This window comes from Schistocerca cancellata, chromosome 7, assembly GCF_023864275.1.
Source record: "Schistocerca cancellata isolate TAMUIC-IGC-003103 chromosome 7, iqSchCanc2.1, whole genome shotgun sequence".
Classification (NCBI taxonomy): Eukaryota; Metazoa; Arthropoda; class Insecta; order Orthoptera; family Acrididae; genus Schistocerca; species Schistocerca cancellata.
Window position 1 is genome coordinate 326,971,907 of NC_064632.1, and position 27,711 is coordinate 326,999,617.

Consider the following 27,711-nt stretch of genomic DNA (forward strand, 5'->3'; position numbering starts at 1 on the left):
TAAGTCCCATAGTGCTCAGAGCCATTTGAACTGTATTTCGTCATCGCAGGACTGTTTTCCCTACTCATTTGAACTCATTTTTCTACATTTAGAGAAAGATGCCATTCGGCACACCAAATAGACATACTCATCACGTCATCATCCTACTGATTCACTAAACGATGACACTTTCCCATCCACTACAGCTTCGTCACCAAACAGCCGCAGATTGCCTCTCACCCAGTCCCTCAAAGCGTTTACATATTACGAATGGTTTCCTACTGCCATAAGTACGGTGTCTAGTCCTACAATAAACTGTACTTGTGTAATGCTTGGCTTTTGTCATGAAGGACGTAATCGGTTTTGTACTTTTTGACTTAAGCATATCAGATCGTAATACATGCTTATAGTTTTAATGCACGTCATGTGACTTTATTCCTTCTGAAGGAGACACCCATAGCGGTACTGAACTTGGTCAAGAGTTATTACAGCAAACGTTACCCAAATTCAGCATTACTTATTACCTCACTCCAAATTATATTTCGACGATTTCATACCTGTCCTCGAATCAATAATGTTTACTCACAAAAACTACCTACAGGTAAATTAATTAGTTTATTAGTAACCCGGAAATTACATTCTGCTTAACCATACTTTGAGTATTACAGTTGTTTTACGTAATTACCAACACCAAGTGGTCGGGCGGCGCTGTAGATTGGACAATGAAACGAATCCTAGGTTCGGACCTGACTGAAGATCTACAACTAAGACCCGATGATGACGCTTTGATATCGAAATTTATATTGGCGTAAATAAAATACTAGAAAATCAGTAGACGGGATTTATAATTACCTTTTTTTTGTTTTACTGTCTCAGTTTGCCAACAATATGGCGCGTGGCTGCCATTAAACAAGCATTTTGTTTTCTCAACGAAATAATGACAATGCACGGGCCAGTCGCATTAATGTGAGTACCACCTATTTTCGACGTCAGCGTGCAATAACCTCTCACTGACGGTAGGTGGCAGTACTGGCAGTGGAAGACGTAAACCGTGTCAGGGGGACGTGGAAAACAGTGCAGTCGTTGTCGTAATGCGGAAACGAAGCGATTTATCTTACGTCCAAAAGGGCATGGTCATTGGCTTTCGCTCCAAAGACGGAAGCATTTCCGACACGGCTAAGTTTGTAAACAGTTCGCATGTCGCCGTGGTTAAAGTATACCACACATGGCAAAGTAGCGCTATCTAAAACCGGCGTCGAGGCATCAGTTGAGCACCCCGGGCCGTAGGTGACGGGGGTGAACGATAGCTACTGTCATATGTACGGACGAATAAACGTGCAACTGACCGCCCAGATGAACCGAGGGACTACCAACAATAGCTCCCCAACGACCGTTCAGTGAACGTTGAGGCAAATGAGCCTTCATAGGAGACACCTGGTTCATTCTACATTGCTGACTGCTGTTCATCGGCGACGAAGGCCGTAACTCGTTGTCCACTGCGTGGCAACAGTCGTCCTTTTCAGAGGAATCACGTTTTATGCTCTATCGGACAGATAGCCATAGCTTGTACGGCTTGAAACTTCTGAAAGCAAACACCCGGCAACAATCGTTCGACCGTTAAGGTCTTGGGAACGTTTTGTGGCATTCTCTCATGATCTCTCAAGATCTTGCCAAATGGTTCAAATGGCTCTGAGCACTATGTGACTTAACATCTGAGGTCATCAGTCCCCTAGAACTTAGAACTACTTAAACCTAACTAACATAAGGACATCACACACATCACAGGATTCGATCCTGCAACCGTAGCGGTCGCGCGGTTCCAGACTGAAGCGCCTAGAACCGCTCGACCACTGCGGCCGGCCATAATCTTGTCATTCTGGAAGGTACGCACAATGAATCGTCACAAGTAGGCATCTATCCTTGGCGATCATGTACATCCCTACGTGCAATTTATTTCTCCTCGGTACGATGTCATCTACCGGCAGAACAATGCAAATTGTCACACAGCTGGCAGTGTACGTCCGTTGTTCGAAGAGCACCAGGAGGAATGTACCGTAATCCTATGAGAATCATTCTCCCCGGATTTAACTCGATCGGGCTGTTCGTGCCATGGATCCTCAGTGGAGAAACCTAACGCAGCTGCCGGCCGGGGTGGCCGAGCGGTTGTAGGCGCTGCAGTTTGAAACCGCGAGACTGCTACGGTCGCAGTTTCGAATCCTGCCTCGGACATAGATGTGTGTGATGTCCGTAGGTTAGTTAGGTTTAAGTAGTTCTAAGTCTAGGGAACAGACGACCTCAGATGTTAAGTCCCATAGTGCTCAGAGCCATTTGAAATGGAGTCTGCACGGCTCCACAAACCCTGTCGGTCCTTTCGAGAACCTCATTTATTCTCATTCTGCAGCGGTTCGCGCTGTAAAAGGTTTTCATTCAGGCTTTTGACAGGTGGTCACGGTAACCTGACTGGACAGTGTACTTCGTGTGCTCAACATCCAGTTGCAAGCCATTCAATTGGACGCCACCTTTGGAGACTTGCGTGTCCGTAACCTAGCCCAGTTATCCAATAGGGGAAATGGGACCTACGCCGGCCGGTGTGGCCGAGCGGTTCTAGGCGCTTCAGTCTGGAACCGCGCGACCGCTACGGTCGCAGGTTCGAATCCTGCCTCGGGCATGGATGTGTGTGATGTCCTTAGGTTAGTTCGGTTTCAGTAGTTCTAAGTTCTAGGGGACTGATGACCTCAGATGTTAAGTCCCATATTGCTCAGAGCAATTTGAACCAAATGGAACCTACAGTTCAATGTGGAATCGGAACGACGTGTCGCTTCTGGAGGCTGCTCACATCATTGAGAGGGGAAAGCTAGGCTAAAACGAATAATCTAACATGCATGGTCCGACCAGGACTTGACCCGCGACCTCTCCAAGTGCACGCATGCATTCATTTCACCGATTTTTTCTTCGGCATTGTTCACAGCAGTTGGTCTGGAAGGACGTTACATGACATCTGTTCATGTTGACCGTTGACTATTTCATTTTTATTTTATTTATTTATTTATTTTTTTTAAAGAGGGCAGTCAGCCCTCTGCCCGAGCAACCGAACAAGTTGATCTGTTCTGCCGGCACGGTTCAACACAACTGTATAGCCAAACCAGCAGGTGTGCCTCTGGAGAAAATGTAGGGTCAGGAATTCGGACTCATCTCTGTTCGACGACCCAGAGCTGCAGGAGGGATGCTGCTAGCCGCGCCGCAAAGCCCGACACCATCGCGGCAGACAGCGCGGGCCATGCAGTCGTCTTCCTCTGCAGTTTTCTGCGTCCGCAGTCCGCTAACGACCCAATTCTGCGAGCGTCCGAAAGCGCGACGGCGACGATGCCGCCCTCGTCGGCAGGAAATGAAGTGCGACGGAGAAACAGAAGACTGACAAACGGCCGCCGAGGACTAAAAAAACACCCCCGCGCGCCGCCCTCTGCGGAGGACAATTCGAGACGGCCGCCTTTGAGGTGCGAGCACGTCTGGTGACGGCGCGTCGCTAGGCGACGCTCCCCCCCACCGCCGCGGCACCGCCCCTCCGCCGCCCGGCTGGCACGTCGCCGGCGCTAGTAATTGACTGCAGAGTGCGGACGCGGACAGGTCGGTGGCGGCGCGGCGCGGCGCGGCGCTCTGTTTACCCCGCTCATATCTGGCGTTCGAGTGGCGGCGGCGGAGACTGCTCGCAGGAACAAAGGGGTGGCGCGGCCGCCCGGTTTCCAGGAGGAGGCTACTGTTTCACCGGGGAGAGGGAATGCCGAAGAAAGGCCAGGCAAAAAAGGCCGCCGGGCGGTCTTAATTTTCACCGCCTCGCCGCCGAGGGAAACCGGGACTCCCCCCCCCCCCCCATCCCCCCTCCGGGGCAGAAACGAGACGAGACAGAAAAAGAAAGCGCCGACCACCCTCTGTCTGCTGTCTGCTGTCTGCTGTCTCGTTTCGCCAGCCTCTCTCCAAAAGTTGTCGGAACAGATGGATTGTCTAGCATTTGCGCAGCCCCGCTTTACAAGCTGCAGACGAGACGGCCACATAAAGTCGATTCACACTGGACAAGGGGGCGTCGCGCAATACAGAAGAGAACGTCACCGTCAAACAGCAGCGCGTTCACGCTGCAAGGAACGGCGACATAATGTCGTGTCCCTGAAGTAGTCGGCACACGGGCCGTGCGTTCAAACGTGAAGACTGAGCGTGCCGGTTACGTCATAGCGTGGAAAAGGCACACTGATAGCAATATCTAGCATGTCACATACTCTGAACGTGCATTTGAACGAACATCAATGAGTTTAAGAACGCCACGTACATCACATGATGCCATCCGAGGCCAGTGGGAAAGCACAGGCCTTGGCACTTACGTCATAGCACGTGACACTCCTGGTCTTACGATTGCTAGCAGCCGTTCCGAAAGAACAGACACAATAGCCATATAAATATATAGTTCTGGCAATACAGCCATGACCTCCTTCTTCGGTGCGGATGCACACACATCCCCCTAACTCTTACAGGACTTGGTAAGAATGTCTTCCACCAGTAATGAGTGAGTTGGGGTGGAACACTACGAATGTAGTGTGTGGATATACAAGGTGAGAATGTGGGTCCCGTGAGAGGAGACGCGAGATAGTCCCTGCAGTCGCGCTATTCTCTGTGCCCTCGGTGGCTCACATGGATAGAGCGTCTGCCATGTAAGCAGGAGATCCTGGGTTGGAGTCCTAGTCAGGGCACTCATTTTCCCCTGTCCCCGTTGGTATATAACAACCCCAGTCAGCAGCTGAAGGTATTAATATATTTCTAATTTCGTTCTAAACGGCTGCAGGTCATCAATGGTGTTCGAAAGAACAGACACCATATCCATATAAATATATTGACTTTCAATTGAAGCAGATATGTATACATGCCCTTTCTAAGCACCAGCAAACTGAGGACGTCTCGAAAGTCCGTCGTTAATTCTACGATTTGTTGTAATAAAATTACGGCATGCGTCACGTTAGTGTTTAACCCTAAATTACTAAACCCCCCTATACTTGGGACAGCTGTAGGGTATAAAACAGGACATTTTGTAAGTAGTTTGATATTAAATGATTGTATGGAACTGATGGTTGGGAGTTCCCAACTGGAGATGTTTGCCAGTCGAGTTTCAAGTCTTCAATTGACGTCGCATTGGGCGACTTGGATGTCGGTAACATACAGCTGGAGATCTAACAATTATAATTAACTAATATGTACATTATGACTTCCTTCGAATGAAACATGGAGTACTAAACTTCACGATGCTCCCCCCCTCCCCCTTTAGTGTTCTACGGTTAAAGAATCATCCTAACTTGCCTATTATGAAAGCACGCCGTTTCAAGACAACGGCACATTGCGGATCCATCAAACCGCACAGTTCGATATAATTAAATGTCAATATCACAGCTACGATTAATGCTTTCAGGAGAAGGTAGAATGGAAAGATAAGGGGCATAGAACGAGAGGTTGGTGTAGCGTGATGCGTAGAGATGCTGACCTGGAAGGTAATGGCTGATCTGTTGACAGTTCGGGTCTCACAGTATCCAAATATTTTTTACTTACCTTCGCGTTTTCTAATAGGTTCTGATACTTTCTTATATTTTTATAGAAGTATATTTTATAATATTCGATGTTATGTAAATATAAGTCCGCTCTTTGAGAAGAGTGAGTTTGTTCCATTGGCTTTAGTTACAAGAGAGCTGGCACTTCTTGCATTAAGATATATTGCACTTCCTTCTACTGAGTAGAAACAGTGATCAACCTTAGGGTTTTTACTGAAGAGTGAGAATAATAAAATAATGGTTATCTTTTGTAGAGAAGTATTGTAAATTTGTATCGCAGCATTTGTAATGGAACTTCTATTAGCCAATGTCCTTACTGACTGTACACGGTGCTTTACTTTTTCCTTTATAACATGTTCATGGAAATTGAACTTCCTTTTTATGTGTACTACAGAGAGAACAACAGGACAAGCATATGGACAGGGTAGGAAATGTGTGCTTTAATAGAGCCCACGTAGGAATTTTACGCCCGTCCGTTTCGTAAACAGTGTGATATTCCATGTTGATCCACACGTACCGTATGCACGTCTTGCCTCATACCTTAGCGATCAGCAGCACGAACTCGGCACGCTCAACACCGGCGTTCGGAAACACCGTACCTGTATCGAAGGCTTAAGGTCCTTTTCACACGAATTACCTCCTTGTGTCAACTCACTACTCGTCACAAGTCTATCTGCTGCAGTGCCGCTGGTGTTTTATTCCTGTACTGTCTCTCGTCTGTCCGGAGTGGTCGTTTCCGTTTTATACAGTAGCGCCAACGTTGCGACCGTCGTGTAAGCTGTCTGCCGTGCAATTGGCACCTGATCAGCGAAAGTACAGGGTGACAATTGTTCAAAAAGATTTCGGGCTTGCAGTCGGTCGTCGTAAATTTCATTGCACGATATTTCGGCTGGACAACTGCCAACCATCTTCAGGTGAGCCGAACAAGGACTGACAAAGACGTTCTCCGCTCCGTCTTATATAGTGCGCTGCAGTCGCGGAGACGGAAGGGCCACACCGCCCAGCGGCAGCGCCCTCGCTGGTGGAACTGCAGTACTCAGCTGCCGTCGGTATTGTCGCTGGCCACAGCTATCAAAGTCTTCTGGCGTCTTCGTCTCGAGCAGATTTCGAAGATGACGGGATTCCACGCGTTATTCAATTGGTAACCACTGTCACGGTTCATTAGATTTCCCGCGATGCGCATTTCAACGGATTCTTTGATAATGGAGTCCCAAAAAGTTGTTGCTGTGGCCAAAATCGAAGTTTTGTAGTACTCCATTGAATGTCCGTTGGAAAGACAATGTTCCGCAACTGTAGACTTACTGGTTGCAGTAGGCGAGTGCAACGTTGGTGTTCCTTACAATGCTCTTCCACTGCACGCGTTGTCTGTCCTATATAGGCCATACCACAATGACACTGTATTTTGTAAATTCCCGCCTTCCGCAGTAACAAATCATCCTTCACCGATCCCAGCAAATCCGAAGTCTTAGAAGGTGGACGAAAAACCACTTTCACATGAAGATTATTCAGAATCCTCGCTATTTTGAAGGAGATATTTCCAACGAAGGGAAGAAAACCTAGCCAAGACCCTAGCTTTTCTTCCCTTCGTGGTAACGTGCTTGCCTCTCATACACCGAGCCCGGCTTCGATTACTGACTGGGTTGGAAATTTTCTCCGCTCGTTGACTGGGTGCTGTGTTGTCCTCATCATTTCATCCTCATCACCGGCACGCGAGTCGCTCAGTGTGGCGTCGACTAAAATAAGACTCGCACTCGGCGGCCGAACTTCCCTGACATACGATCATTTCATTTTAAGATAAGAGAGAGTGATGTAGTTTTATGATTAGATTACGACACAATTTTAATTTTAAAAATTGGTCAATAATTACATGAAATAATGAAGCGATTCTTCAGTTTCTCGCGACGTATTTGTTGATCTCACAGTCCACGCATGTACTGCCGGTTCGTAGTGTCCGAAGGGCACAATATATCGGCGATCAGACATGTCGCCATCTTCAGGTGCGCTGACGAACTTAGCTCCTGAGGGCACGTGGCTGACTGATATCCCCCGCCCTCTGTGAGCCGCTCCGTCATAGGTCCGCGCCCGCGTCAGCGGTCGTGGAGATGCTAGCGTCGGCGTCTGTGATAGCGTTTATGTAAATTCTCTGTCCGTCCTGGTTGCCATAACGTTTTGTTTGGTTGGTTGGTTGGTTGGGGGAGGGTACCAAACCGCGAGGTCATCGGTCCCACCGGATAACGGAATGATGGGAAAGTAAGTTGGCCGTGCCCTTTCAAAGGAACCATCCCATTATTTGCCAGAAGCGATTTAGGGAATCACTGAAAACGTATATCAAGATGGCCGGATACGGGCCTGAATCATCGTCCTTCGGTATGCTAGTCCAGTGTGCGAACCACAGCGCCACCTCTCTCGGTGCGTTTTGCTGGCTGAGAGTTTTCCTAGTCAAACTCAGTGCTGGTTCCCAAGCTTTGCTAATATTATAGCCGCAATCTTGGTTGATGAGACCGTCACGGTACGAATTTCTATGGCCTCTCAACGACGCTGTCCCAGTATTTGGAAGTCTGTGCCAAGATCCTGGTACGTTGGTACTCCATCGCGTGATTCTCGAACAAACAGTGCTCTGCGATCGCTGAGTTGTTGGGATATATCAGTCGAGTGTGCCTCTGGTGTTCTCGGCAACTATCTTCGACGACATGGAATCTGGCAAACGCCGGCTCGAGCAAACCCAGATCGTCTTTGACACTTCCCATAATGATCGTGTTTTAGTGGGCGGGCAAAAGACGGTTCTTATCTCGGTGCTTTTTCAATACGCGTCCTATTGTTACAGATAGTGCGCCAGTGTACGGTATTAAGGCAGGGACTGTCTCTTCCGTGGCTTCATCCGTCTCCGCAGATTTTACTCTTGTGGTGAGCTAGAGAACGTTCCCGTTTTTTTCGGAATACAGTTCTGAGGTGTTCCAGCACCTGTGGCAGACTCTCTGCGTCTGAAATGGTGCGCACCCTGCGTTCTAGTGTTTTAACTAACCCATTCCTCTGCAAATTGTGGAGGGAGCTCTTTGCATGCAAATACACGTCAGTGTGCGTTTTCTTCCGATGTACACCGTGGTCCTGAGTGTCATCAGCTCTGATCTTGACCATGACATCCAGGAATGGTAATCTTCCTTCTGCTTCGGTCTTCATGGTGAATTTGATGTTGGTATGTGTGGAGTTCAAATGTGTAAGGAACTTAAGGAGTTTGTCCATTTTATGGAGGCAGATGACGAACTTGTCCTCCACATAACAAGAAAAACACGTGGGTTTCCATTCGGAAACCGAGGACAGATCGTCTCGCAAAGGCAAGGGAAAATGTCTGCCTCAGGAACCCAGACGTCAGCGTACCTACCAAAGAGACTGTTTATACTACGCTTGGCCGCCCTATTCTGGAGTATTGCTGAGAGGTGTGGGATCCGCATCAGGTGGGACTGACGGATAACATCGAAAAAGTACAAAGAAGGGCAGCTCGTTTTGTATTATCGCGACATTGGGGAGATAGTATCACAGGCATGATACGTGAATTGGAGTGGCAATCATTAAAACAAAGGCGTTTTTCGTTGCGACGGGATCTTCTCATGAAATTCCAATCACCAGTTTTCTCCTCCGATTGCGAAAACATTCTGTTGTCACCCACCTACATAGAGAGAAATGATCATCACTATAAAATAAGAGAAATCAGGGCTCGCACAGAAAAATTTAAGTCCTCTCTTTTCCCGCGTGCCTTTCGAGAGTGGAACGGTAGAGAGATAACATGAATGTGGTTCATTGAACCCTCTGCCAGAAACTTTATTGTGAATAGCAGAGTAATCACGTAGATGTAGATGTAGATGACGACATGTTTGATAGCCGAAATATTGTCCCCGTTGGACACTATGGACCGCCAGTGCACCACTGGACTGTTTTGATAATACAACTGAAAATACTTTCTTTTTCTCGCCAAGAAGCCATTAGACTGGTAAATTGTAACTGGAAATTGACACAGATTAGCGGGATTTTGTACTAATGCCATTTTACTGAGTTTTCATTAGATAGTTTACTTGTCTGTCTATCTGTTCAGGGCAAATTTTGGAATAGATTCTAATTTTCCAATTATGTAGAGACATGAAATTTTAAACGTAACTGGGAATTGGATGATAATGCAACATTATCTCAGTGTCATTCTTGCCTTTTTCTGTCTAATTCTCGAATGGTTCGTAATAAGAAGTATTGTTGGTAAACCTCCATGCGAGCTCAAATTCCTCTATATTTACCTTCATTACTTTCTTGTGAGATATATGTATGAGGAAGTAACATATTGGTCGATTCAGGTGAAGACATACTGAGATAAACCTGAAATTTACCTCATGTCTGTGTTATAATCTCATCAAAATGTTTGAAATGGATTAAAAATTTCACACACAACACCAAACAGCAGGAAATAATTATTGAAATAAAAATGAATTTTTGCAGTGCCACATTTTTAAATCAGACTAAAAAGAATAAAATAATTTCTCTTAGTTCCGTAGAGATTCCTAACCCATACAGATATTCCTCAAAATTTGTTATTGTGAATTTCTGATAGCTATAAAAATACTTGTACAGCTTAAAACGAGGAACGGACTACGCATGTAACACATAATTGATGGATGAATAGTTCAGCTGCTTATATTACACTATTTATCAACTGATACATGTATAGTACACCTCCTTACTATTATCTGTTTCATGCAGCCCATGTTTTACGTTTTAAATTTTATAATTTTTTCATAGCTATTAAGAATTCAGACTTTCAGGGCTGTCTGTACGGAGTAGGGAATCTGTATGGAGTTAGAAGACACTTTTTTTTTTTTGCTTTTTAGTGCGCTTTAAGATCGTCGAACATTAAAAATTTATTTTTATTTAAATATAGGTTGATCTCAAGCTGGTGTTCAATAGTTCAATAATCTTGATGATAATGTAATGAAGATAATTAAGTTTCAGTATTTCTGTCGGCATCAACTAACATAGAAATATATAATATTTTTAGTAGGAAGACCGGTTGTAGATAAGCTGGTTCTAAGTTGATTGTAACAGTAATTGTCAGTCAGTAAATATATTCATCTTGATTTTTCGTAGAAATTATTGGTTCGGCTCATAGTCATGTAAAATTCGGAGTTTGATTCCTTGGAAATCCCTTGCATTGACACGTTTACGAAAAGAGCTGCAACCTTTTAAGGTTAGACGATCATAGTATCTTCTTGAATTCATTTTCATGTACATATTAAACATCATGACTTTCCAATGAAACATTGTTTTTAAGATCCGCTGGTTTTATATTTCCTGCTCTCACTGATGTAATACAAACATTAATATTCTTGATACAATCTGATTTTACCATACACATTTCAAGACAGAGAACTTAACATTATATCACCAAGAAGCAAGTCATAGACGTGGCTTCCCATGTCCGCGCTCCTCCAACCAAAAACAGACTCCCTCGAAAACGATATAATACAGTAAACATAGACAGCAAACCTCGTCGGCGTAAAGAGTTTGTGATGTAACATTACAGCTACTTTCAACTGACAATTGTAAAGAAAATAATAATCAGTACACAGACGTATTTTATGGAGAAAAACAATTATCTATCCCTAGGCATAATTGCTGATAATGAAATTTCGTGGTTTGAATAATGTGAAATATATACTGAAGTGCCAGAGAAACTGGTATAGGCATGCGTATCCAAATACAGACATGTGTAAACAGGCAGCATACGCTACTGCGATCGGCAATGCCTATATAAGACAAGAAGTGTCTAGCGCAGTTGTTAGATCAGTTACTGCTGCTACAATGGCAGGTTATGGAGATTTAAGTGAGTTTCAACGTGGTGTTATAGTCGGCGCACGAGCGATGCGACACAGCATCTCCGAGGTAGGGATGAAGTGGGGATTTTCCCGTGCGACCTTTTCACGACTGTACAGTGAATATCAGGAATCCGATAAAACGTCAAATCTCCTACGGCACTGCGGCGGGAAAACGATCCTGCAGGAACGGGACCAACGGCGACGGAAAAGAATCGTTCAACATGACAGAAGTGCAACCCCTCCACAAATTACCACAGATTTCAGTGCTGGGCCTTCAGCAAGCGTCAGCGTGTGAACCATCCAACGAAACTTCGTCGATATGGGCTTTCGGAGCCAAAGGCACACTCGTGTACCCTTGATGATTGCAGAGAGAGCTTTACGCCTCGCCTGAGCCCATCAACACAGACGCTGGACTGTTGATGACTGGAAACATGCTCCCTGGTCAGACGAGTGTCGTTTCAAATTGTACCAAGCGGATGGACGTGAATGGTTAGGGAGACAACCTCATGAATTCACGGACCCTGCGTATCAGCAGAGGACTGTTCAAGCTGGTGGAGGCTCTGTGATGGTGTGGGGTGTACACAGTTGGAGCGATAGAGGGTCCCTGATAACACAGATACGACTCTGACAGGTGACTCGCACGTAAGCATGCTGTCTGATCACCTGCATCCATTCATGTCCATTGCGCATTTCGACTGAGCTGGGCAATTTCAGCAGGACAATGCTACACTCCCACGTCCAGAATTGCTACATAGTGGCTACAGAAACACTCTTCTGCGTTTAAAAACTTCCGCTGGTCACCAAACTCCGCAGATATGAACATATCTGCGATGCCTTGCAACGTGCTGTTCAGAAGAGACCGCCATCCCCTCGTACGCTTACGGATTTATGGACAGCCCTGCAGGATTCATGGTGTCAGTTCCCTCCAGCACTGCTTCAGACATTAGTCAAGTCCATGCCACGTCGTGCTGCGGCACTTCGGCGTGGCCGGCCGGGGAAGCCGAGAGGTTCTAGCCTGGAATCGCGCGACCGCTACTGTCGCAGGTTCGAATGCTGCCTCGGGCATGGATGTATGTGACGTCCTTGGGTTAGTTAGGTTTAACTAGTTATAAGTTCTAGGGGACTCATGACCTCAGAAGTTAAGTCCCATAGTGCTCAGAGCCATTTGAACCATTTTTAAACTTCTGCGTGCTCTCGGGGGTCCTACACGACACCAGGCAAGTGTACCAGTTTCTTTGCTCTTAAGTGTATATTTATCTTTCTGTTGATGACGAAATAAACAAGTCCTATGTGTTCAAAAATGACACGAAAAGGAAAGAAATGGATTTTAAAAACATAAAGGAGAAAATAGGAAAGAATAAGTGAAATTTCAAATAGTAATCACCAAACAGTATTATGGTCCCAAACGCTCCCACAGCGAAAATAAGATACGCAATTTTCAAAGTGCCGCCGTTAAAATATGAATGGTATGGAACGTTTCATTGAACAGAGAAGTATCGTCAGCTTCTATCAAGCGGGTGACACAGTGGTGCAGCTTCGGTTCAGGAGGAGTCAGCGGGGTTGCAGGCGGTGACCTGGCAGCCTTCCCGTGGCCAGCCAGGTATCGACGCCGCTGAGTCACGCCGCCTCGCCGGCCCCATGACGCGACGAGCCGCCCCGCCCCGCCGCTGGGAAACCTCTTGACCTGAACGTGCCTGTAAATTGTGGGGCCAACAGCGTAAAAACAGATGACACCCGGCTAGCGTATCCCAACATGGCGGAAATTACCACTTCTAGGAGGAGGCAGTGGCGAAAATTTTGCAAGCAGTAAAAACAAAATAAAAACACTCCATTTTTTATTTCATTCAGACATGAAATAACAAGAATGAATATTCACTCTGCATGAAACTCCCTGGCCGAATAAAACTTTGTGCTGGACCGAGATTCTAAATCGAGACCTTTGCCTGCAAGTCACAGGACAACTTCTGTGAAATGTGGAAGGTAGGAGATCAGGTACTGGCGGAAGTAAAGCTGTGAGGACGGATCGTGAGTCTTGCTCCGATAGCTAAGTCGATAGAGCAGTTGCTCGCGAAAGGCAGAGATCATGAGTTCGAGTCTCGGTCCGGCACACACTTTTAATCTGCCAGTAAGTTTATCTGAAATAGCGATTCTTCGAAAAATCATATTACTATTTCGACTGACCCTAACATACAGTAGATCGTCGTTGTTTGACTACCACTGCTAGATAAAGGTATCCTGTAGAGCTGAACATCTACACCTATATTAAAACACTTAAAGTACATGATCCTTACGGAAGCGATACGTAGGGTCACCATTTGAAGGCGGTTCTTGAAACTTCCTTAACAGACTTTCTCAGTATAGTTTACGTCTATCTTCAGTTCAGTTCTTCCGACATCTCAGTGACACTCTCCCAGGGCTCAAACAAATATGTGACCGTTCATGCTGCCCCTTTCCGTATCCGTTCAATATTCTCTGTCAGCCTTATTTGGTACGGGTCCCAGACACCTAAGCAAAATTTTAGGTTGGGTGACACCAGTGATTTGCAACGAACCTCCTTTGTAGACTGATTGCATTTCCCTAGTATTCTCCCAATAAAGTGAGGTCTGCCACCTGCTTTACCCACTACTGAGCCTATGTGATCATTCCATTTCGTCTTTCCACAAAGTCTTACACCCAGGTACTGTATGAGTTGACTGATTCCAACTGCGACTAATTGACATTGTAATCGTAAGATATTACGTATTCCAGCTTTGCGAAGCGTCAGATCTTAAATTTTAAAAAATTTAAAAAAATTAATTCTTTGCACCACTTTGATATCTTAACAATATCTGACCTAATTTTTGTGAAACTTTTTTCAGGCAATACTTCATTATACACTGTGCAACAAAATTAAAGGATCACTTTTTCGAAACCCCGTAATTGCCTCCCATTGCGATACAGAAGTTTGCAATTTGGCTCAAAGGTATCTAAGACCTTCCTCTGTAACGGTGCAAAAGCGTAGCGCCCTGCAACGTCATCCTCGGGGTCGGCAACGCTTCAAACAGTAAGATGTCGACACATGCAAACAAATAAATCCAAGCTCAGAAGTTCATATGAGCTGTAACTTGGAGTAAGGGTTAGGCAACACATTTGACAACCCTTTGGTAGGTTTTGCCTGCCTTCACGCGCTACACCAGCTGCAAGGCTGAATGTGTGTCGAAGTTTATGACCGGTGTATCTGTAACGTGCCCAACTAAGGTGCATGGGTAGCCCTTCAGGCTAGCCGGGCGGTTTAGCGTGCTGCTTCCAGAGCGGGAAGGCGTGCCGGTCCCCGGCACAAATCCACCCGGAGGATTAGTGTCGAGGTCCGGCGTGCCGGCCAGCCTGTGGATGGTTTTTAAGGCGGTTTTCCATCTGTCTCGGCGAATGCCGACTGGTTCCCGTTATTCCGCCTCAGTTACACTGTGTCAACGATTGCTGCGCAAACACCATTGCCACGTACGCGTATCCCATAATTACTCTACCACGCAATCATTTGGGGATACATTCGTCTGGTATGAGACGTTCCCGGGGGGAGGGGGAGGGGAGCTGGGGAAGGTCCACTGGAGTTCGGTGTGGGCCGATGGTGGGGAGGATGGACTGCTGTGGCCTGTTGTGGGATTGTGAACTACTGAGGGCTACGGCGGGTCGAAACCTCTCCGTCGTTTGTAGGTCCCCGGTTTAATAGATACATACATACATACATACAAGGTGCCTGGGTGGCATGGAGGTTATGGCGAACTGTGATGTCTTAGAAGGACCATTTGCTTTTTTATTCACATGCTAATGTTGCACCACCCCCTCCCCCCTTGATCACACCACAGGAGGGAGCAAAAAAGGAGTGTTGAAAAAGCAGAAGCAGTATCAGCTGCGCAGGATCACGATGAAATTTCGTTGAATGGTTTTAAACGGTCTGTAGTCGTTCCGGATATATGAATACTGCACCCATTGAAATTTGCACCCAGCCAGAAATCTGTAAATTTGCACTCAGTATGTCTGAAAACTACCTGCTCACTTCTTCACAGCCTACTTGCACCCGCGTCGTGGCTCCGCCCTTCCCTACGCCCACAATGGGGCCCTGTTCGTCGAACAGCGTAAACAAATTATCCCATTGCCAGAAAAACAGCAAGAGACCAAATAATTGTGTACATAATGTACTACAATATTCCCTCTCACATACGCATATTGCATTGTTCTCCTTTGTTTAACGTTTCCATACCACTTTTCCTTCTTTATGATGCCAATCTATATATAAATACAGGGTGGTCCATTGATAGCGACCGGGCGCAAATATCTCACGAAATAAGCATCAAACGAAAACACTACAAAGAACGAAACTCGTGTAGCTTGAAGGGGGAAACCAGATGGTGCTTCGGTTTGCCCGATAGATGGCGCTGCTATTGGTCAAACGGATATCAGCTGCGTTTCTTTAAATAGGAACCCCCATTTTTATTACACATTCGTGTAGTACGTAAAGAAATATGAATGTTTTAGTTGGACCACTTTTTTCGCTTTGTGATAGATCGCGCTGTAATAGTCACAAACGTGTAAGTACGTGATATCACGTAACATTCCGCCAGTGCGGACGGTACTTGCTTCGTGATACATTACCCGTGTTAAAATGGACCGTTTGCCAATTGCGGAAAAGCTCGATATCGTGTTGATGTATGGTTAACTTTCTGGTGACTTTTTTAACTGTCCCCCATGAACGTCTACATGTCCATGTCTTTTTACCTCCATTTTCTACCCTTACTCTGTTTTATGTTCCCCTTTTGTATCTCCTTATGTATGTATTATTTTATTCTTGTTTTAGTTGTCGTGTCACTCGGCTGAAGAGCGGCTGATTGTGCGGCTGACAGCCCTCCCCTGCCCATATGGGGCAGGGGAATGAAATCACAATAAAGAAAAAAAAATTGATGTATGGCTATTGTGAACAAAATGCCCAACGGGCGTGTACTATGTATGCTGCCCAGTATCCTGGGCGACATCATCTAAGTGTCCGGACCGTTCGCCGGACAGTTACGTTATTTAAGGAAACAGGAAGTGTTCAGCGACATGTGAAACGTCAACCACGACCTGCAACAAATGATGATGCCCAAGTAGGTATTTTAGCTGCTGTCGTGGCTAATGCGCACATCAGTAGCAGACAAATTGCGCGAGAATCGGGAATCTCAAAAACGTCGGTGTAGAGAATGCTACATCAACATCGATTGCACCCGTACCATATTTCTGTGCACCAGGAATTGCATAGCGACGACTCTGAACGTCGTGTACAGTTCTGCCACTGGGCACAAGAGAAATGACGGGACGATGACAGATTTTTTGCACGCGTTCTACTTAGTGACGATGCGTCATTCACCAACAGCGGTAACGTAAACCGCCATAATATGCACTATTGGGCAACGGAAAATCCATGATGGATGTGACAAGTGGCGGTTTAATGTATGGTGCGGCATTATGGGAGGAAGGATAATTGGCCCCCATTTTATCGATAGCAATCTAAATGGTGCAATGTATGCTGATTTGCTACGTAATGTTCTACTGATGTTACTACAAGATGTTTCGCTGCATGACAGAATGGCGACGTACTTCCAACATGATGGATGTCCAGCACATAGCGCGCGTGCGGTTGAAGCAGTATTGAATAGCATATTTCATGACTGGTGGATTGGTCGTCGAAGCCCCATACCATGGCCCGCACGTTCACCGGACCGGACGTCCCCGGATTCGTGATCCACCGACAACGCTTGACAACATGCGTCAGCGCATTGTCAATGCATGTGCGAACATTACGGAAAGCGAACTACTCGCTGTTGAGAGGAATGTCGTTACACATATTGCCAAATGACGGACATCATTGTGAGCAAGTATTGCATTAATGTGGTTGTTACAGGTAATCACGCTGTAACAGCATGCGTTCTCAGAAATGATAAGTTCACAAAGGTACATGTATCACATTGGAACAACCGAAACAAAATGTTCACACGTACCTACGTTCTGTATTTTAATTTTAAAAAATCTACCTTTTACCAATTGTTCATCTAAAATTGTGAGCCATATGTTTGTGACTATTACAGCGTCATCTATCACAAAGCGACAAAAGTAGTCCAACTAAAACTTTCATATTTCTTCACGTACTACACGAGTATGTAATAAAAAATTGGGGTTCCTATTTGAAAAAACGCAGTTGATATCCGTTTGACCTATGGCAGCGCCTTCTAGCGGGCCAACCACAGCGCCATCTGGTTTCCCCCTTCAAGCTAGACAAGTTTCGTTCTTTGTAGTTTTTTCGTTTGACGCTTATTTTGTGAGATATTTGGCCCGGTCACGATCAATGGACCACCCTCTATACACTACTTCTCTGTACTTCACATTGAAGTGCTTGGCAGAGAGTTCATCTACCACTTTCACACTCTTTCTCTACCATTACACTCTCGATACACGCTTAGGAAAAATTAACACCTAAATCTCTCCATGCGATCTCTGATTTCTGTTGTTCCATTACAATGACCATTTCCCCCTATGTAGGTGGGTTTCACCAACATATTTTAGTATTCGGGGGAGAAAGTTCGAGATTAAAATATCCCGAAAAGATCTTACCGCAACGAAGGACTTTTATTTTAATGATTGCCAACCCAACTCGTGTGTCATATCCGTGACTCTCTGTGGTGTGAGTACTGTAAGACCTTCGGTGCACACACCATCAAATTATTTGACTTGTCGCTCTAACGAAGTAGGCAAGTGTCAGCAATATGTCTCGTGGTCTTATCGTGGCGTGTTTATCTTCTGCCGTTAGGTCAGACGATAGAAATGCCACTTGCACACTTAGAGTAGCAAATTGATGGCGACCAACCTTAAACAGAACTTGATTAATTTTCACACACATTTATTAAAACAATAAAAAGGCATAGATATTACGTAACTTGATTCTGGATGCTGTTTACAATGGACAATCTGAAGTTCCTTTGGTCTTGGTATGTTAATCTTATTCTCACATATCTCTGATACTTGACAGTCTATACATTTCTCTTCATGGCTATGTACAGGAATATGGTAATCTTATTAGGCGCAGACTGAAACTTGACTATAGACTGGTACAGACTAATGCAGACTGGTACAGACTAATGCAGACTGCTGCAGACTGACTAATCGGAGGTCTGTACACTCGTTGTAATACCTCGCGCGTTCACGTATCACGGCGCGAGTGTGATCCACGAGGAGAAAAGGTTCTACGTTAGCAGCAATCTCATTGGCTGCTGGCTGCGTTACATATTAAAACGCGGATCGGCGGAAGCAGAATTTGGTCCGTCTCTAAGACAGTGCCATCTCGTAGTGCGGAGATGGATGAGTGCTGCGCCTGCGCTGTTGTGCTTAGCGGGGCGCGCTCTAGTGGGAAAGTTGTGTACGCGCTGACTACACGGAGCTATGTGCACAAGACTGTCTCTCTCCTGTTTCGCGATAATACAAAAAGAGCTACCCTTCTTCGAAATTTTTCGCTAAGGAATCCATTCCACACGGCAATACTTCATCAGAGGATGGACAAGCGTATTATAGGCAAACTAGTGGATTTGATGCATCTTCTAAGTGTTCTGCCAATTAAACATGGTGTTTGGTTTGTCTTTCCCACAACATTATCTATCGCTTCGTTCCAGTTTAATTTGTTTGTAACTGTTATCGCGTGATATTTAACTGATTTGACGACTTTTAAATTTGAGTGATTTATGGTATAACTGAAATTTGACAGATTCCTTTTAGTAGATTGTTTGGATGACCTCACACATTTCATTATTTACGGTGACAACTGACACATTTCGCACCGTACAGATATTTTGCTTAAATCATTTTACCATTGGTTTCTGATGACATTATTAGACGGTAAATGACATCATCTTCCACAAACAGTCTAAGGTGACTTCTCAGATTGTCTCCCAAATCATTTATGTAGATTAGGAATAGCATACAGCCTGTAATACTTCATTGGGGAACGCCAGATAACGCTTTTGCTTTAGTCGACGTCTCGCCACCAGTTTATACGAACTGTGGCCTTTCTAATAGGAAATCGTGAAATCTAGAAATATGGAATCAATTTAGGATCCCCTGTCGATAGCACTCATTACTTCGTGGTAATAAAGAACCAGTTATGTTCCACAAGAACAATTATTTTGAATCTGTGCTGACTGTGACAGTAGATCGTTTTCGTGGAGGTAATTCATAATTACGATATTTCAGTGCCCGTCTTGTTCGTAAACACAATATAAGGTTTCTTCGGACATGCATACATGCATTATGAAATACATGAAATGAATTCGCAGCTGTGGATTAGGACAGCCATCAGCTGTATAATGGAATGAGACAGTAAAATACGTGCTCGACCGGGGCTCGAACCCGATTTCTCTCTTATCGCGAGCGGTCGCCTTACCATTAGGCTATCCCAGCACAACTCACGACCAAACTCAAACTTCCATCTGTCGCCAACCATGTGTCTACAACCTGGACTTTTATATCAATTATGTATACTCCCGAAAAGGGGTGACAAATTAACTGAAAGTCGCTTGAGCACTTTCGGCGGATAAATACGACATGCACGCATGTCCGACGAAACTTCGCATCGATTTCTGAACAATCCAGGCACTGCAATATCCTAATTATCCGACGAAACTGGGCAAATATCTCAGTAAGTTGTTGGAGGTCCCTGCAGAAATGCTGAGCCATGCTGCCTCTGTAGCTGATCATAATTGCGAAAGTTTTGCCGGCGCGGATTTTGTGCACGAACAGATCTCTTGATTATGTCCTATAAATGCTAGATGGATTTTTATTATTATTCTTTTCTTTCTCAGACGTTATGTCTGGTTAAAAATGGAAAGTGATGCGGATCTTGATCAAGCGTGACATCCTTTTAACTGTACGGTGTATGTTACATTGCATTTAGGAACTTTCGGGTAATTGAACAAGTATCAATAATTACAGATTTCTGTAGTTGTATATATAAGTTTGGATGTAGCTGTATTGCGTTGATGTACTGGTGGATATTGTGTGGTATGACTCCTGCAGTTGATAGTATAATCGGTATAATGTCAACTTTATCCTGATGCCACATGTCCCTGACTTCCTCAGCCAGTTGGATGTATTTTTCAATTGTTTCTCCTGTTTTCTTCTGTATATTTGTTGTATTGGGTATGGACATTTCGATTAGTTGTGTTAATTTCTTCTTTTTATTGGTTAGTATGATGTCAGGTTTGTTATGTGGTGTTGTTTTATCTGTTATAATGGTTCTGCTCCAGTATAATTTGTATTCATCATTCTCCAGTACATTTTGTGGTGCATACTTGTATGTCGGAACGTGTTGTTTTATTAGTTTATGTTGTATGGTAAGTTGTTGATGTATTCTTTTGCTACATTGTCATGTCTTCTGGGGGTATTCTGTATTTGCTAGTATTGTACATCCGCTTGTGATGTGATCTACTGTTTCTATTTGTTGTTTGCAAAGTCTGCATTTATCTGTTGCGGTATTGGGATCTTTAATAATATGCTTGCTGTAATACCTGGTGATTATTGTTTGATCCTATATTGCAATCATGAATCCTTCCGTCTCACTGTATATATTTCCTCTTCTTAGCCATTTGTTCGATGCGTCTTGATCTATGTGTGGCTGTGTTAGATGATACGGGTGCTTGCCATGTAGTGTTTTTTTCCAATTTACTTTCTTCGTATCTGTTGATGTTATGTGATCTAAAGGGTTGTAGAGGTGGTTATGAAACTGTATTGGTGTAGCCGATGTATTTATATGAGTGATTGCTTTGTGTATTTTGCTAGTTTCTGCCCGTTCTAGAAAGAATTTTCTTAAATTGTCTACCTGTCCATAATGTAGGTTTTTTATGTCGATAAATCCCCTTCCCCCCTCCTTTCTGCTTAATGTGAATCTTTCTGTTGCTGAATGTATGTGATGTATTCTATATTTGTGGCATTGTGATCGTGTAAGTGTATTGAGTGCTTCTAGGTCTGTGTTACTCCATTTCACTACTCCAAATGAGTAGGTCAATATTGGTATAGCATAAGTATTTATAGCTTTTGTCTTGTTTCTTGCTGTCAATTCTGTTTTCAGTATTTTTGTTAGTCTTTGCCCATATTTTTCTTTTAGTTCTTCTTTTATATTTGTATTATCTATTCCTATTTGTTGTCTGTATCCTAGATATTTATAGGCATCTGTTTTTTCCATCGCTTCTATGCAGTCGCTGTGGTTATCCAATATGTAATCTCTTGTTTAGTGTGTTTTCCCTTGACTATGCTATTTTTCTTACATTTGTCTGTTCCAAAAGCCATATTTATATCATTTCTGAATACTTCTGTTATCTTTAGCAATTGGTTGAGTTGTTGATTTGTTGCTGCCAGTAGTTTTAGATCATCCATGTATAGCAAATGTGTGATTTTGTGTTGGTATGTTCCAGTAATATTGTATCCATAATTTGTATTATTTAGCATGTTGGATAGTGGGTTCAGAGCAAGGGAGAACCAGAAAGGGCTTAATGAGTTACCTTGGTATGTTCCACGCTTAATCTGTATTGGCTGTGATGTGATAGTATTTGAATTTGTTTGGACATTAAGTGTGGTTTTCCAATTTTTCATTACTATGTTTAGGAAATGTATCAATTTAGGATCTACTTTGTATATTTCCAATATTTGTAGTAACCATGAGTGGGGTACACTATCAAAAGCTTTTTGGTAATCAATGTATGAATAGTGTAGCGACCTTTGTTTAGTTTTAGCTTGGTATGTCACCTCTGCATCTATTATCAGTTGCTCTTTACATCCTCATGCTCCTTTGCAACAGCCTTTTTGTTCTTCATTTATAATTTTGTTCTGTGTTGTATGTGTCATTAATTTCTGTGTAATGACTGAAGTTAATATTTTGTATATTGTTGGTAGGCATGTTATGGGGCGATATTTAGCTGGGTTTGCTGTGTCTGCTTGATCTTTAGGTTTCAGATAAGTTATTCCATATGTAAGTGTATCAGGGAATGTTTATGGGTCTGCAATGTAACTGTTAAATAATTTAGTTAGATGTGAATGTGTTGAGGTGAATTATTGGGCCATAGGACGCAGACAATTCCATGTAAACATGGATGACACCATTAGGGAGCCACCATCAGCTTGCTCAGTTCCTTGTCGACAACTTGGATCTTTAGCTGCGCCACGTTCTAACCTCACCATCAGCTCCTGTTAACAGAAGTAGGGACTCATCTGATCAGGCCCGGGATTCCAGTCGTCTAGGGTCCAACCGATATGGTCACGAGCCCAGGAGAAGCGCTGCGGGCTGTGTCGTGCTGTTAGCAAAGGCACTCGCGTCGGTCGTCTGCTGCCATCACACCAACGCCAAATTTCACCACACTGTCTTAAGCGATACGATCGTCGTACGCACCACATTGATTTCTGCGGTTATTTCGGGTAGTGTTGCTTGCCTGTTAGTACTGATAACACTACGAAAATTCCGCTGTTCTCGGTCGTTAATGAAGGCCATCGGCCACTGCGTTGTCCGAGATGAGAGGAAATGACTGAAATTTGGTATTCTCGGGACATCTCCATATTGTGGATTTCGGAGTATTTTCGATAACGATTTCCGAAATGGAAAGTCCCATGCGTCCAGCTCCAACTACCATACCGCATTCAGAGTCTCTAAATTCCTGTCGTGCGTCCTTAATCACGACGGATACCTTTTCACGTGAACCACCTGAGTACAAATGACAACCCTGCCAAAGTAGTGCACTTTTATACCTTGCGTACGCTAAGCATGCGCCACCTGTACATGTGCATATCGCTACCCCATGACTTTTGCCACCTCAATGTATGTGACTTTCAGTGTTGTAAAAAGCATGTACATCTAACAATGTTACAACTTACATTCTAATGTTGCAGTAGCGGACACAGTGGGTACATGAAATCGTATATTTTTGAGCCCCAGCCGTCCGATGTGGCCGAGCGGTTCTAGGTGCTTCAGTCCGCAACTGCGCTGCAGCTACGGTCGCAGGTTCGAATCCTGCCTCGGGCATGGATGTGTGTGATGACCGTAGGTTAGTTGGGTTTAAGTAGTTCTAAGGGACAGATGACCTCAGATGATAATTCCCATAGTGCTTAGAGCCATTTGAACAATTTTTTTTTCAGCCCCCATCACTTTTGATGTTCGTTTTTGTAATTTTCAGTTCCGATGGTGACATCGTAGGTCTGTTGAAACCGGTAACAGTAATAAAATGAATTACTAGTGATCTTGGCCAACTGGATTCTTCAAGAATAATATGACCTTCAGATCGCCCCCAGTGATTGACGCAATGTCAAACATACACAATACATGCAGGGGTTGGACAGAAATAAAAGTGATAGATTTGGGAGTTGCAGACGCCCAAGCGTTTACAGAATATAGCATTTCTGGAGTGATTCTGGTGAGGCCTGAGGCATTTATGTTATCTTACTTTCCAGGCAGCTCTTGGGGCAGCAGAAACAGTGCAGAACGGTAATCAGAGGGTCGTGGGTTCGACTCCCTATGCAGAAAGTTTTCTTTCTTTCTTATTTTTACGTAAGTTACCTACACTGCAAATATACGGCAATAATGCTCAATACATTGTACGTATCAATAGTTTCATAATACGAATGAAAATGAAAGACAAAGGAAATCTTGGGACTGAAAATTAATTTCCAGAAAGGGATTATAAGATGTACTCGAGAACTTCGCATATAAAATTACATTCTTTTATTGTTTTATAGTTGATGATTTACATGTTCTGTGCTGACAGTCACTGTAACAATAGAGAAACCTATTGTTCATGTGTAGCTACCAAGGGCTGTTCGAAGGTCTAAGTTAAACTGGCGAAATACGAAGTCCTGTACAGTTTAATTGCAGTCCCTTCTTGAAAACTCATTTGCAGAGTTCTCATGGACGCTGTAAATACAAACCTTTGTTGGAAATTATTTGTAATTACAAATTTTCATTTGCCTTCCATGTAAGGCTTTTTATAAAGTTATTAATAAATACAGTATATTTTGCATTATTTCGGTTTATTTGCAGTGCAAGGGACGTAAAAACTGAAAATAAAAAAGGTTCCTCGTAGGGACAAGACCCAAAAACACTCGGATTACCCTTCTGAACTCTTTCCGCTGAGCCAACCACCGCTTGAAAATTACGGAAAACATGAATGGCCAATGCCTCGGCCGATCCGCTATTTTTTCTAAACGCGTGGCCATCTGAAGCTCCCACCTTTTCCCTTTTATTTCTGGTCAAGTCCTGTAAACACCATAAATCAGGACGAAATTGCTGAAGAGCAGTAGGCTCGGTCCACTTGTAAGCGTGTTGTTTCGCACAACTCGAAACCAGTTTCCAGTGTTCCCTCCTGCCAGTGGTTCTGTCAATTAGTACCAACTATCGTGCTTACCGCTTTCATGTCGATTACATTTGTTCAGGACTTTACGTCACCAATAGGTGTAGCACTGTGGTCTTCAAACTTGTTTGCTGAAGAGCCGATACTGACCTTGTGGAGCAGCTCCGCGGGACACATAAGTACCGAACCGAGCGAGGTGGAGCAGTGGTTAGACACAGGACTCGCATTCGGGAGGACGACGGTTCAATCCCGCGTCCGGCCATCCTGATTTAGGTTTTCCGTGATTTCCCTAAATCGCTCCAGGCAAATGCCGGGATGGTTCCTTTGAAAGGGCACGACCGACTTCCCTCCCCGTCCTTCCCTAATCCGATGAGACCGATGACCTCGCTGTCCGGTCTCCTTCCCCAAAAACAACCCAACAACCCATAAGTACCGATCTTATTATTGACTGGTAACCTATATAGATTAGTACGTTGTGAGCCACCAGTAGATGAGCTATAGTAAGGGCGCAAAATCTTGGCCACCGGCCTACTATTCCTGATCGTTAAAAGTCGGCACCATTCGGAATACTTCGCGTCGACTGTTCTCTGGTTCAGATTGCACACACCCTCAGCCACCCGAAAGTTGTGACGTACTGAATGCCTGACGAATTGTGGTTGTGTTGTCTTTGTGGGCAGATGATTAATTGATTAACTATACTTATACTTAAATATATTATGCAATATAAGACACGATCATAAATGTTTACTAAATATGTTGAATGTGAAGAAACAAGTAGTCTTCGGTGCAGTGTTGAAAAATTTTATTATTTATCAATATTGTGTTACACCTTTATTTAGGCATCTTCGGTTTGGCCTACGGAAAAATACAAAATTTCATAATAGTATTTCTTCTGTAGGCCAATCCGAAGATGCCTAAATAAAGTCGAAATGCGTCATTGGGTCAAAACAAAAATTTTAACACTGCAACCAAGACTGCTTGTTCCTTTATTAATATACATACTGGTTGTTGTACCAACCCCGCTATGAACTGGAAAAAGTTTTAAATGTGTTCGAATTGTGTTGGTCTTCTACTCATTACGTTGCGTTACAATAGCCTTTATTTGATTTCATTTTCCTTGCTACAAATGTGTACCGCTTTTGAACATGACTGTCTCTTCAATGCACATTCAAGAATCATTGATACTTGCGTTTTTCAAGTGCATCTTTTATTCAACTGAAATAAGAATTACAAGATTTTACAAATTTTTATGCATATCAAAGCATTGCGCTTACAAAAATAATAATAATAATAATAGAAATAATAATACATTTTTAAAAAAAGATAAAGAAAAACCAACAACATTACGCAGAGCAAACATCTGTCTCTCTTGCATTCTCAGTGTGTTCTCACAACAGTCTGCGTTTTTATTCTTTGTCTTTGTAAACTTATGTTATTGACGTAGTGTTCACTGTCGTCTTTCTTTCTTAACCAGTCTCACGAATCACACTTAGATAATTGTACACTGACGGTTCATATCTGGTTGCTTTATGAGATTTGAGGCTGCAATGTTGCAATGATAATTGGTAAATTCCATTACATCGGTGCCATTGTGTTTGCCGAAGAAAAATGTCAAGTGTCCAACAAGCCAGGCAAACGTATTGATTTGAGAGCCAGGGAAATTTTCCAATCTGGTCGCAAAACTAGTTCAATGTTTATTTTATTTATGGTGGGTCTCGTGATAACAAGTTCCAAATATTAATCATATGTGTGTTCCTTAGTTGCTGATGAATATGAGTAGTGGAGATCCGCGAGGTGTCAGTACTGGCAGACAAACAGGAGACCAGTCCGGAACCGCGCGACTGCTACGGTCGAAGGTTCGAATCCTGCCCCGGACATGGATGTGTGTGATGTCCTTAGATTAGTTATGTTTAAGTAGTTCTAAGTCTAGGGGACTGATGACCTCAGATGTTAAGTCCCATTGTGCTCAGAGCCATTTGAACCATTTTGCACGAAACAGGAGATCCCTCCTCTCAAGTGTTCTAATCCGTCAGTCAATGAGCGACTTACCGAGGCCCATAAGGTAAGCGACGAAATTTACTTAGCTTCCAAAAAAATTTACCAACATCGGTTAAAATTAAGCACATCTTAAAATATTACTGTGTCTGCAAATATTTTAGTTTGTTATTGAACAGGAAAGCTACAGTATTAAGAAGCTCTTGACGTTAGCTAACGTTTTAGGATTCGGCTGTTAGTTGCTAGAAGCAAATTATTATAAAACACGGCTGAGAGTTGCAGGCCCCAGGAATGCTTAACCGGAGATGCATGTGGTTCGCTGGCAGCGGTTTGACGACCACTATTCTAGCAACCCGCTTCACAAGTACTACCCAACCATAAAACTATTGCACTCGGACTTCCGTGGTCGTTAACGGAAACGCGCGGTGACAATACAGTAGACAGAAACCACATCAACATTTTCGAATATCGAATACACTGTGGATGTCCAAATGCTTTACAAGCAAGTTGTCTGCTCTTCAAAACAGCATAGCACATTCTAATCAGCTTCAACAGCACAGGTAAACACAAGAGCCGATCGAAGCACCGACACTCCCAGGTGCAATAATATTGCGGTCGACTAATAATTACTAAACTCTGTTACGATTATCCTAATCCGCCGGCTCCTCGCCAACAAATGACGCCACAAAACACGCTTTTTTGAGATTACATTCTATTTACTTTCACCCCATCTTCAGATGCATACATTTCTGTATGGGTCGTGAATATCTTCAGATGCATACATTTCTGTATGGGTCGTGAACATTGTTTCTTGACTTACGCGACGTCTCACAACAGCTGTCTTAAAAACTTCCGTTACGAAATTCTGCAACAGTGTTAATAAAGAAACGATGTTCAAGGCACTTAAATCAATTTAAACAT